Source organism: Seriola aureovittata, chromosome 21 (genome assembly GCF_021018895.1).
Source record: "Seriola aureovittata isolate HTS-2021-v1 ecotype China chromosome 21, ASM2101889v1, whole genome shotgun sequence".
NCBI lineage: Eukaryota > Metazoa > Chordata > Actinopteri > Carangiformes > Carangidae > Seriola > Seriola aureovittata.
The window spans coordinates 20,517,680-20,529,803 of NC_079384.1; positions in this window are offsets into that span (position 1 = coordinate 20,517,680).

Here is a 12,124-nt window from a genome sequence, read left to right on the forward strand (position 1 = left end):
CCCCTGAATTTTATAGCTTGCTTTTTTGTGAATGAATTTTTCTCATTTTTGAGAAAAAACTAAACTAACCCTGATGACATCATCGGGGGTTTACGTATATACTGACATCATAGCAGCAACATCACATAAAACTGACACCTTCCACTATAGTTGTCTTTGTCTAGTCTCAATCTGAAAAAATATCATTTCTAACCATTTTAGCAGCTGCATGTGGAGACAGTAACATTTTAGTGACGTTTTCTGTCAAAAAGAAATCAGAAACTAATTTAGAATGAAAAGAAATCCAGCATCCCAGTAGCCTGCAAACTCTGTAGAGAGAGAACCGCAGGAACAGACTTAAATAATTATGTTGACTGTTGAATGAATAATGCCATTAATTTTCAATGAGTAATAAGTAATGAGCATTGATCACATTATTTAAGTAACTGGCTTAAGCTTCCTCCTCTCTAACCGGCTCCCTTTCTTCAGGATCAACAGCTGTTGCCCAGTTCAAACATGATTCCCATTGATTGTGAGGTGCGCACACCTCTGCCAGCTGGAGCCAGTTCACCTGAACCCGGAGTGACAGGAAATCGTAGGATGTCAGGAGAAGTCAACAGTAATTGTCAGTAATTCCCTTCACTAATTGCCTGAAGCTCACTAAAGAACACATTCAGCAGTTATTGGCATTCAATTAAATCCAATTATGAATAACTTATGGAGCAAACAGAGCTGATGTAATTTGTAGGAGGCTTTAATATTCTCCCTCCTCTCCGTGTTTGATTGACAAATTAGAAAACAGACAAGGCGGCTTCTGGACGGAGCTGTGGCGGTCTGAGGACAAACATTAACGTGGCGCCCTCAGAGCCTGAAGTGGTCACACAGGACCAAAGAGGAAAACTGGGATTTAACAGTCATTTAAACCCATTATTAACTGCATCGTGCACCGACTCCTCTCATAAACAGGAAGTGTAAATGGGTGGTAAACTGGAGAACAGAGGAAGTGGCAGCGGTGTGCGGTGAACATGACTGATGGTGCACTGTTTCCCCCGTGTGTTTGTGTGCATGTGGCATATCTTAATAACAGCACCATGAGATGTCTGACACATCTCTTCTGCCACTGAAGAGACCGTTATAGTGGGGATTTATTTTGTGGAATGAATTACCCAGTATAATTAAAAACCTTAATCTCTTTTTTCCCCTCAACAAAACAATTTTGTTTAAACCCAGAGAAGCAATCCAAAATTAATTTACCGCACCACTGAGTAGTAGTATTAATGCTTTGCCAGTACAACCCCCCCCCCCTCACCCCTTCCCCTTTGGTACCATCCACATCCTCATCTCTTACATGGGTTATGTGATATCAGACGATGGGCTGTGTGTTGTTACATGGGTTGTTCCCTGTGTAATCATCAGGAGCAGAGAACAATACACAAAGGATGGCGGGTATTAGCTCTAATAGACTGTCCTGTGGGGGACCTCAGCTATTGTCTGACATTTTTTTTTGGTGTTTGTTTTTGTGTGTGTGTGTGTGTGTGTGTGTGTGTGTATGTGTGTGTGTGTGTGGAGCTTCTGTTTTCCTTGTGGTTGCGATTTCTCACATGTGCCTAACCAGCAAGGACCATAAAAGAAAAATGCTACCTTGCTGTGTGACTCAGAAGCTCTATTGTTTTCTAATTTAACTCATTTTAACTAAATAGAACTATCCAAGGATTTTCTTGGTGCTTTGATTCATGCTCACCCAACCTCGCCTAGTGCTGGCATGTTGACCTGAGAGCTCTTGATATTTTCTTTAGAGACAATTTAAAATCAGATGAGGTGTTTGTGTAAATCTGTTTGTTGCTTCAGCGCCGTGGACGACCAAGGCGAACGTTACTTTGATCATTAACGAGTGATGAGAACTGTCTACAGCTCTTCCTAATACCAATACTAGAGTGCTTCCTTGTTTTTGGAATGAGTGTTACTCGTGTTGAAGCAACACTGGTGTCTGTGTTTGACCAATCAGCAACAGCCGACCCTGCGACCCCCACCACTCAAAGTTCCTTAACCTTCAAAGCGTACCACCCCGCAGGGGACATGTTTGAGGGGTCAAACTATTTCCCAGTGGAAGACTTCCTCAAAATATTCCTGTTCCTACAGTGGAAACTCACCTTATAGCACCGCTGGTTGGAGGGGTTGAGCTGGCCCGTAGCAGTAACTCTTGGGCAGACTCGCTAAACTGCTTCATTACTAGGACATTAAATGATAGGACTCTGATGAGCAGGTTAGAGAACAATGGTAGCAAAGCAGCCAATACTAGCATGATATAATCCATTGTCATTAGTTGGAGTGGCCTGTATGTGTGTGTGTGTGTGTTTTTACTGACTTCAGCTGAACTTCTGAAAATGTCCTGTAGCATTTTAAGGAGAAAAAAGTAAAATATCTAGGTGATGCTGGTTTCTAATATTCACCCTTTAACTGACCTCCTGACCTTCTGTCTGTAACCCCGTGGTGGCCTGAGTGGTCCCGGTCATCATTTTCTGTACAGTGTGTTCGGTCACTTAAGCGCCACAGACGACAGAGCAAACTGCTAAAACAGCAGAATCTATTGTCCTGGACGGCGGCGACTGTGGGGATTGTTTAGTACACGATGGAAGGTGATGACAAAGTGCTGCGGATGAGGATCAATGCTGGTGTACAAGACTGGTTGTTTCTCCGTGTGTGTCAATATAACGTACGTGTGTGTGTGTGTGTGTGTGTGTGTGTGTGTTGTGTGTGTTCCCTGGTAGCTGTAGTGGAACGGGAACGGGGGGAATGCGAGGTGGGAACGGGGGGTCGATGAGGCATTTGTTTTATTTAGGTAAATGATTGTGGTGGAGACGGATAACAACAGTGTTGGGCACGAGAAAGGTCCCTAAGGAGCTGGAAGACAAATGGCTATCAAGGCTCCATCATCCCCCCCCCCCCCCCCCCCCTCTCTGAGTCTCTGGGACTGGCATCCACGGTGTGCTGGGTATGGCTGGGAGCAGGGAGAGGGACAGCCGGTGAGTCAGTCTTCATCATGGCGGCGGAGCTGCTCTGGAGGCAGAAACAGTCTTATTGATTGGTTAAACTTCAATGGCCAGAACCTAAAAAACAATCGATATAACTCAAAATAAAAGTAAAAAAAATGGAAATGACAACGAAGCACTCAGTGTGTCCACACATTTTAGAGACTTGGACAAATACCAGTCTATTACAAACCCATGTTAGACCTACAACAACATGTGTTAAAGGTGCTGTAAATGAGATTTTAAACAACAATAGAGCAGCAAACAACTATTTTCTATGTAAAGACATAGTGGAGTAATGGCGTCCTGAGCAGAGAAGAAGCCACACCCCCTCCGCGTGTGTCGTAATCTGAGTTTCTCTGCTCATTGTTTTTGTTTCTGTTCTGCTAGTGCGTACATATTAATGCATGTAAATCTTTCCTGTTGAACTGTTGGCCCTTCCCACGTATAAAGACACAGGGACCGCCCACAGGTGGGATGGCACAGCGCAGTACGCCATGTTCAGGTGAAAGCAACCTTCCACAAGGTCCTTTCATCCACTGAAGAAACCACGATTTCATCTAAAAAGACTCCGACAAAGAAAGAGATGAGACCGGAGAACAGGCGGACTGGCCGTGGGGACCGGTGGACCGTCACAACATCCAATAAAGTTTTTTACGTTTTTACCAGCTCCATCAGTTTCATTTGTGCGGCCGGTCCCAGTGGATATCTGTCCAGGGCTGAATTCCTTCCTGGTACTGGTCTGGCTTTACCGAGAGGAGAACTCCACATGCTCCTAAAGGGTCCAGCTTGACTCAGAGATGGGTCAACTAACCAAACGCCCCTCACAGTGGGAGTAAAGGGGCACAGCTCTACTTAGGAAATATCCCTCTATGATGGGATTATTAGAAAGAAGCCATGCTGTATTTACACTCCATGAGACCCCACAGCTGGAAACAATTTGTTTCTGGTATATCATCTACCCCAGCAGGAAAGATTGGCATTTACACATACATACAGAGGTGTGGGGTTGGACTGCTCTCATAATGTTACTCTGTCTGAAAGTTCTATTATCTGAAAAACATTTGAGGGAAAAAATGCTATTCATGAGGAGAAATTCGATTCTGTATAAGGCCACTTATACACAACACACTATTATATTTAAATATAAAATATATTCATAATAATAATAATAATTGCATTATGCAGTGCGTGTTTTACAGATTGTAATCTCTGCTCTGGTGCTGTACTGCACATAAATTATGTGCTGAGGCACCTGAATGGAAAAGTAAGACGCACCATGCGACCTGATGAGTCGCTGTCATTCTCACTGTTTCCACAGATAATCCTTTTGCCTGGTCAGAAGCACTTACACCGTCTGTCACAATGCAACGCTGTGTAAATAGTGAATTGTGCATGATGTCATTCGTCGAGGACGACCGCCGCTCCTTCTGTTTAAATCACAGGTTTAATCAAATTGCAGTTGCAGTGATCAAATGTAAACTCTTCTAAGGTTGTACTGAGGGGCCTTCACTTCCAGTGAACCTAACCTTTCTTAATTATTCATAAACTCAAGATCCCTACACTTCAACGTAATAATAATAATACATAATAATACATGTTTTTAATTATTTACTTCATATTTTAGTGATAATATACATACTATATCCTATAGAGTCCTTCTTCCCTTACAACTTTGAATGTATTTATTTAACTGAAATAGATTTTCATATGAGGAAAATGTGTTTTATATGTTTGTTTCCTGTTAATGCTACACTGAATGTATCTTTATCAGACATTTGAACTTTAGCATATCATCTTAGTGTCTGCATAAAAAACAGTCTGTATTTCCACATTATTTGTTGTGTTTGGTTTATTATAATCACCATGAGAGATTAGAGTGTAAAGAAACCATACTTAGATAACAACAAAATGTAGTGATATCAACTCATATTTACGACATACACCATGTTACGATTTGTTAACAGATTTACACACCATGACTTTGTTACAAACAAAAAAAAACACATGTTGTAAAAATTGTTATCCTGCACCTGCCTTCTGTTTTCCAGTGTCTTTACTACTTTTAATTTAAAACAATACTTGTCAGTTCTGTAGCAGGCCTATTCATGGTTTTTAATAAGATCTCCAGGAGAATTTTTCTCCTTTCCGACAGCTCCAGAACTGACTCTTCCACACAACAACAAGCGTTGCTGTTTGAGATAGTGGAAATAGACTTCCCCCATCTGCATCCACATTAAAACAAAACAGTGAATATCTGCAGGTAAAATCTTAGCATGATATGGCCAGAGCGTGGTCTTCTAGTTGCAACCCTGCTGTCTGCATTAGCTGATACTACTGCACTGTCCAGGGCTCTACAGTGAGCATCTGCATACGTGAGTAAGAATTTGAGTGTGGGAGTATGAAACATTAAATGGGGCACACCAGTGCAAGTGACTCTGAGTTTCTGGGGGATTCTGGCTCTAAACTGGTTGTAAATATTTTCAGGACTCAGAATATTTGATCTAGACTTGAAGACACCAGTACGTGAGATTAGCAGGTTGGAAAATGGTTTTGGTATTTATGGTGCACACACCCTCTCCTCTCCCTCTGATCTCTTTCGCTCACACACATCGGCTGCAGTGAAATATATTTGAATTAACAGCTATACTCGTTACTGTATGTGCAGTAAAACCTTCATGTGTTAAAAGCCAGTAAATAATTTAAAACCTGTTTAGCTAAACTTGCAGAAAAGTGATATTTTCAACTTCTCTCACAGTCTCCCATTCCATCCATTTTCTACTGCTTATCCTCTAGTAGGGTCGCGGGGTAAACCCTGGACAGGTCGCCAGTCCATCGCAGGGCAAACACATAGAGACAGACAACCATTCACACTCACAGCCACACCTATGGTCAATTTAGAGTATCCAATTAGCCTAGTCCCCATGTTGCATGTCTTTGGACTGTGGGAGGAAGCCGGAGTACACGGAGAGAACCCACACTGGCACGGGGAGAACATGCAAACTCCACACAGTAAGATCCCACGACCGAGCCGGGACTCAAACCCGGAACCTTCTTGCTGTGAGGCGACAGCGCTAACCACTGCACCATCGTGCAGCCCCAGTCTCCCATTCACTGCTGGTAATTGTTAACCATAGCAAGCTCATTAAGCTAATAGCTAAGTGCTATGTACAAGCTAAAATGAAAGCTGACCATAACTGTTTAGCTTAGCTAGCTAATGTAAATTCCATGACTAACTTGATTCTGGATTGAGATTGGATCAAACTCCTACCCTTCAGTAGACTTTATTAGGGATGGGCTCTTGGAGTTGGTTCCATTTTGGATCTGATTCCTGGTCGGCAAAATACCTGGATTTGTTGAGCTCCAACACAAACTGACATCTTTTATATTTCAACCTTTTTTCTGTCCTGATTATTCCTGATTATTGACGACCAGTGTACAAAACATGCAGGGAGCGTCAGCAGCCTCTGATTTCTACCCTGTACCGACTGTTGCTTAATTTGGTTAAAACGTCACTGCTGGTAGATTATATCAGCTGCAGCTGATTAATGTTAATTGCGTAACAGCTCCACTCTGTTGGTTAATGTGCTCTCTCCAAGCCACTGACTGTACTCTGCCAAAGATTATTTGTGAGTAAAAAGATGCATCACTCTGTAACAACAGGTTGGTGACTCCTCTAGAGGAACGATCAGCTGATGGTTCCTGCCGATCCTACAGCTTACAGTGATCAATGTCAGACTCCCCATTTACCTAATAATAAACATGTTTTAAGGCCACATCCAACAAATCTTTAAGGATCTGCTCACAAATTATTGCACACATCTTGTTATAACTAATAACTGAGTGGTTTGGTCATGTTGAACTGTACATCCAGAACACCCGGCTCTTCTCGAGGTTTGAATTATTTCATGGATACAACAGCAGATAACACCAGCCAACACATTTACAACAATCCTCTGGGGTGGTGGTGGTGGTGGTGGTGGTGATGATGACGGAGTGCTAATCTTCCTTGTAAAGTTGGACCAGGGCTGGTGGGGTTTGATGGGGTGAATGCATCTCCTCCTCCTCCACCTCCTGCTGATGCTCCCGAATTAGAGGTAGAGAAGGTAGAGAAGTGAGGAACAGCAGTCTTTGTCATCTTGTCAGTGTGGAAACCACAGTCTATAAGACACATGAGAATCTCACACACATACACGCACAGTTCATTACTATCTAATAATATTTTAGTTTTTTGCATATTGTGTTTAATATTTCTAAAGTTTCAAAAGACTCTAATATATGTAGTAAAATGAATATTAAGTGACACTATGAAGGATATAATAATAATAATAATAATAATAATAATAATAACAATAGTGATAATAATATAAGATTACCTTTTGCTTGTGTTTCTGCAGTCCCATCAATCTGCATCACAAGTGCATGAATACACGTGTTTAACTGCATTAAGGCATTAACAGGGGGAGTTACTGAGCAAAGAAATGTTTATTAATAATAATCATGGTAGTAATAACTGTAATAATAATTGTGATAATAATGTACCAATATTGTAATAAATAGTATTGTTTCTTTGAAGCACATTGGGAGCATACAGAAATAAAAGCCAGGAAAAAGAAATACAAAGTCATCCAAACCCAGTATGGTACAGGTGCTGGATACACACACATTATACATACATATATATATATATACTTATATATGTATATGTATATATACTTATATATGTATATGTATATATATGTATAAGTCTACATGTATATGTGTGTGTGTGTGTTAGTGGTTTCAGAAAGTATTCAGACCCCTTCACTTTATGCATACTTTCCACTGTGTTGTAGATTTCTTTTTTAATGGATGAATACTATTTTTGCTAATAGATCTACACTCAGTGATCCATAATGACAAAGTCAAAACATCCTTTGAAAATCAAAAACTGAAATCTCTCATTTACAAAAGTATTCAGAGCCTTTGCTGTGGCTCCAAACTGTGGTCAGGTGCTTCCTGTTTGTTTTAATTATCCTTGAGATGTGTCTAGAACCTGACTGGAGTCAGCCACCACTTGTGGCAAATTGTATAGCTAGGACATGGATTAGAAAGACACACACCTATGTATATAGGTCCCACAATTCACACTGGATGTCAGGACAAAACCCAAACCATGAAGTCCAAGGAACTCTTTATGTCCAAACTCTTATGTATAAGAACATTTCTAAAGCGGTGAGTGTTCCCAGCAGAACAGTCGCCTCAACAATTGTGAGTTGTGTCTTTCTAGAGTTGGCCGTCCAGCCAAACTGATTATCTGGGGAAGAACCACCTTGGTCAGGGACGTACCCAACAGTCACTCTAACACACCCTCAGAAGGACGACCATCTCAGCAGCTCTCCATAAATCGGGCCTTCACGGTAGAGTTGCTAGACATAAACTACTGTGAGTCAAAGACAGATGACAGACAGGAGTTTGTCATTTATGACTGCGAACATAAAGAAATAGATTCTCTGGTCTGATGAGACTAAAAATGAACACTTTGGGAAGAACTCCAAACACTACGTCTGGTGAGCACCAGGCACTGCTCATCACCTGGATAATACCATCCCTACCCTGAGACCAGGGTGACTGTTCACCTTTCAGCAAAGACCTGAAGCAAACAGCCAAGACAGCACTAGAGTGTCTTTACAACAAGTCTCTGACTGAGCTTGAGTGATCCTGACTTAACCCCAACAGAACATCTGTGGAGAGACCTGAAGATGACAACAGATGCTTCCCATCCAATCTGATGGAGCTTCAGAGGATCTGACAGGAAAAATGGCCGAATCAAGGTGAGCAAAGTTTGTAGAAACTGAACCAAGAAGAAGTGAAGCTGTAACTGCTGCCAAAGGGGGCTTCTACAAAGACCCGAATTAAGGGTCTGAAGACTTTAGTAAATGAGATTTCAGTTTTTAAAAACACATTTTCTCTGTCATTATGGGTCAGTGAGTGTAGACTGATGGGTAGAAATTGCAATTTCATCCATTTACTTTCTTTTGAACTTCTTACTTATGCCAGAAGTGACAGGGTCGGGATCTTTTCTGAAGCCACAGTTTAACACTTGGAATCCATTTGCTGAGAAAAAGAAACTGTTTTGATTGCACAGGTTAAAGTGAAGCCAAAGCCACACATGAAAAGTCTCTTTGTTCTTCTAACATACAGTAATACAATGTTCTGCTATTGACAGAGGAGAAAGGGAGAATCTGCACGTAAGGAATACAAAAACACACTGAAGCCTCGAACAGATAAAACAGACCAGAAGAAACAAAGGAACAGACAAATACAAACAGAATGGAAGGAAATCCATCTTTTTCTTTCTACTTTACTCACTAGTCACCATTCAAACCTTTTGTGCTTTGGGGATCTGCATAGGACAGGGAGGCTGTCGGGGTTCGGGGAGTGATGTGGATGCGTAAAGGCGACAGTATACTTAACGCAAAAGTCAAAACTGCTGAAATAGAAATACGTTGTCATCTACAAATTGTCGTTAATGTCGCAACAGCTTTGTATTGTAGAATTATTTAGTGTTGTTGATGCCCTAACTTGAACTTTAAGCTACCAGAAGAAGAAAGGTTGCAGAACAGACAATACTAATGAGTGCCATCTTGGCAGACCTCTCGAAACACTAAGAAAGTTCTTCATGCTAAATTCAACACAGGTGAACTTTTTCTATGTCATTTGCTTTGCATGACTTTGTAGCTTGGTGCATAGTACTTCCATTTGTGCTGACTTGAGCCTGATCTCAGGTGAAATAAGTAAAAGAAATCTTTCCATTGCTATATGTATCATTTTGGAAAACATGGATTTAAATCTTATTTTAATCTCAACCAAAGCAGTTGAATCCTTCAAACCCAACCATAATCAACTTATTTGAAAAAAACAAGACAAAGTTTCACAAAGTTGGACCTTAGCTTCATGCAGGATTTCACATTTTTGAAACAGATTCAGTGACAAATTTTGTTAAAACTAAATTTGACCTGTTAGCTATGACGCTGTGAGACACCTTCAGACCCACTGCAGCTGAATGCTCAGTTGGGGCTGGTGTTGGAAGAGTTCGTACTCTGCACCAAGTATACTGTGGCCTTTATGGTGGAGGTCACCAGGTTACCAGGGGAGGTAGGTGTGGTTTTGGCTTATGGGTTATAGTAGGGCTCTAGTTGGGCTACACTAAGGAGGGGTGGGAGGGGTGGGGAGTGAATGAGGTCTGGTTGCCAGGAGGTTTCAGTGAATAATAGCTGCTTTAGGGCTTGCATCTGAGGTATACACAATATTTAAAAAAATGGGGAAAGTTTTGCAGAAGACCCACGTAGGTTTTGGTAGGAAGCTCAAGGATTTTCACATAGTACATGTACTGTAGAGCGAGTGAAAAGGTTGGGTCTCAGCTATGGTGTGGGTATTTTTGTTTTTACCTACAGGCAGGGAGTCCTAGAGGGAAGACTGATGGAAGGTCTAAGGGATCAAGGTAAAGGAGGACATGCTAGCTTGAACAGGAGGGTTTTCTCAGGGTTACAGTTATCAGCCATAGAGAATACCAGAGATAGAATGAAAGCTGCTTCACACCTTTTTTTTTAATCTCTCCAACCAGTAATGGATGGACAGTATTTAAAGTACATGTAAACAGGACGAAAGTCTTTAACCAACAACGGAAAGAACAAAAAAAAAGTTCAGAATCAGAAGAACATGGCAGAGATCAGAGGACACCTGGATCTCTGCTAAGATTGACATCGTTAGTTGTTTTTTATTAGTTTTTTGTTTTCAGTAAAGTCCCAGTCTTTTTCTCTTCTGTCTTCATGTCTTACCCAGTCCGTCTCACCGGCCTCATCCCACTGTAGCTGTGGAATCTCAGTTAAGCAGCTCAGCAGTGGATTACCCAACAATGGGTTGTGGACGGTCGTTTTTTTTAATTCTTTTTATAAAGTCCGTCCACTGGACTCATTTAGTCTCAGTCTTTGAATTAGCTTTGAGATGTTCGTCCAGAGATGCATCCGGAGTGCTGTATGAATCCACTGGCCTGTCCGCTGTGCCCCATGCACTCTGACTGACTGAGAGAGAAATAAATGCAGCAACATGGGAGGTATCATTAGATCCTTTCACACAGAGGCAAAATCTTTTTGACTGAAACACCAGAGCGCTGAGCCCTCGCTCGTTTGGGAAGCTGAACTGAGCGAGGAAGAGAAAGAGGAAGAGGAAGAGGAAAAAGAGGAGAAGAAGACTGTGAAATCTGTTTGGTGAATTTGGCCTCCACATTGCTGCTCACCAACGCAGGAGGATCCACTTTCACCATTACACACTGTGCTCCACAGGAAGGGGACCGAATAATGGAAACAAGTGTAAAAGCAGCTACACAAGCCAATGAGGAATGTGTCAGCTTTAAAAGAAAACCCAGCAATTAACAAGTAAAATGGCATGAAGTCAAATATTTATTGATATAGTTTTAAAAGCTCACAGTACAACACAAATGAAGAGCTGTCATGAATGCTGCCATGATTCCAACCATGTTTTTCATTCAGCTACACTGAGCTACATTGAGCTGGATAGCAAGGCGCGGCTGGAGGATCACTGTTAAAGCTCCGCCTCACACACAAAGGAAGCACCTGACAGTGAGGTGGAGTATGACAGCAGAACATGAGGGGAAAACATCAATGTGGCCTGTGGGGTGTTTTCTGTTTAACATGTAGCAAACATGATGTCATTCATTACTATGCTGACTGGGGTCAGTGCAGCTCATGTGACCTTTCACATGACTTTGTGAGGCACGAGGGGCTGATAAACTTGGTGCATATAGAATTTTGTATATACTTTAGGTACAATTAAATAATAATAATGGCCATATTTTGTCATGGTGATCACTGATTGGTCACATATCTTCTCTCTTCTTGCAGTGACTTGGTGTCCTACATGTGAATCACACATTATGCTGGCAATGCAAGACCAGGTGCGAACGTACAGTGCTGATAAAACTCCTTTACATCATTTTTTTTCCTGTTTCTCATGTTTTGGTTTGTCTGTATTTGACACTCTACTGTCAAAGAATAAATAATAATAATAATAATAATAATAATAGTAATAATAGTAATAGTAGTTTAAATCCCCTT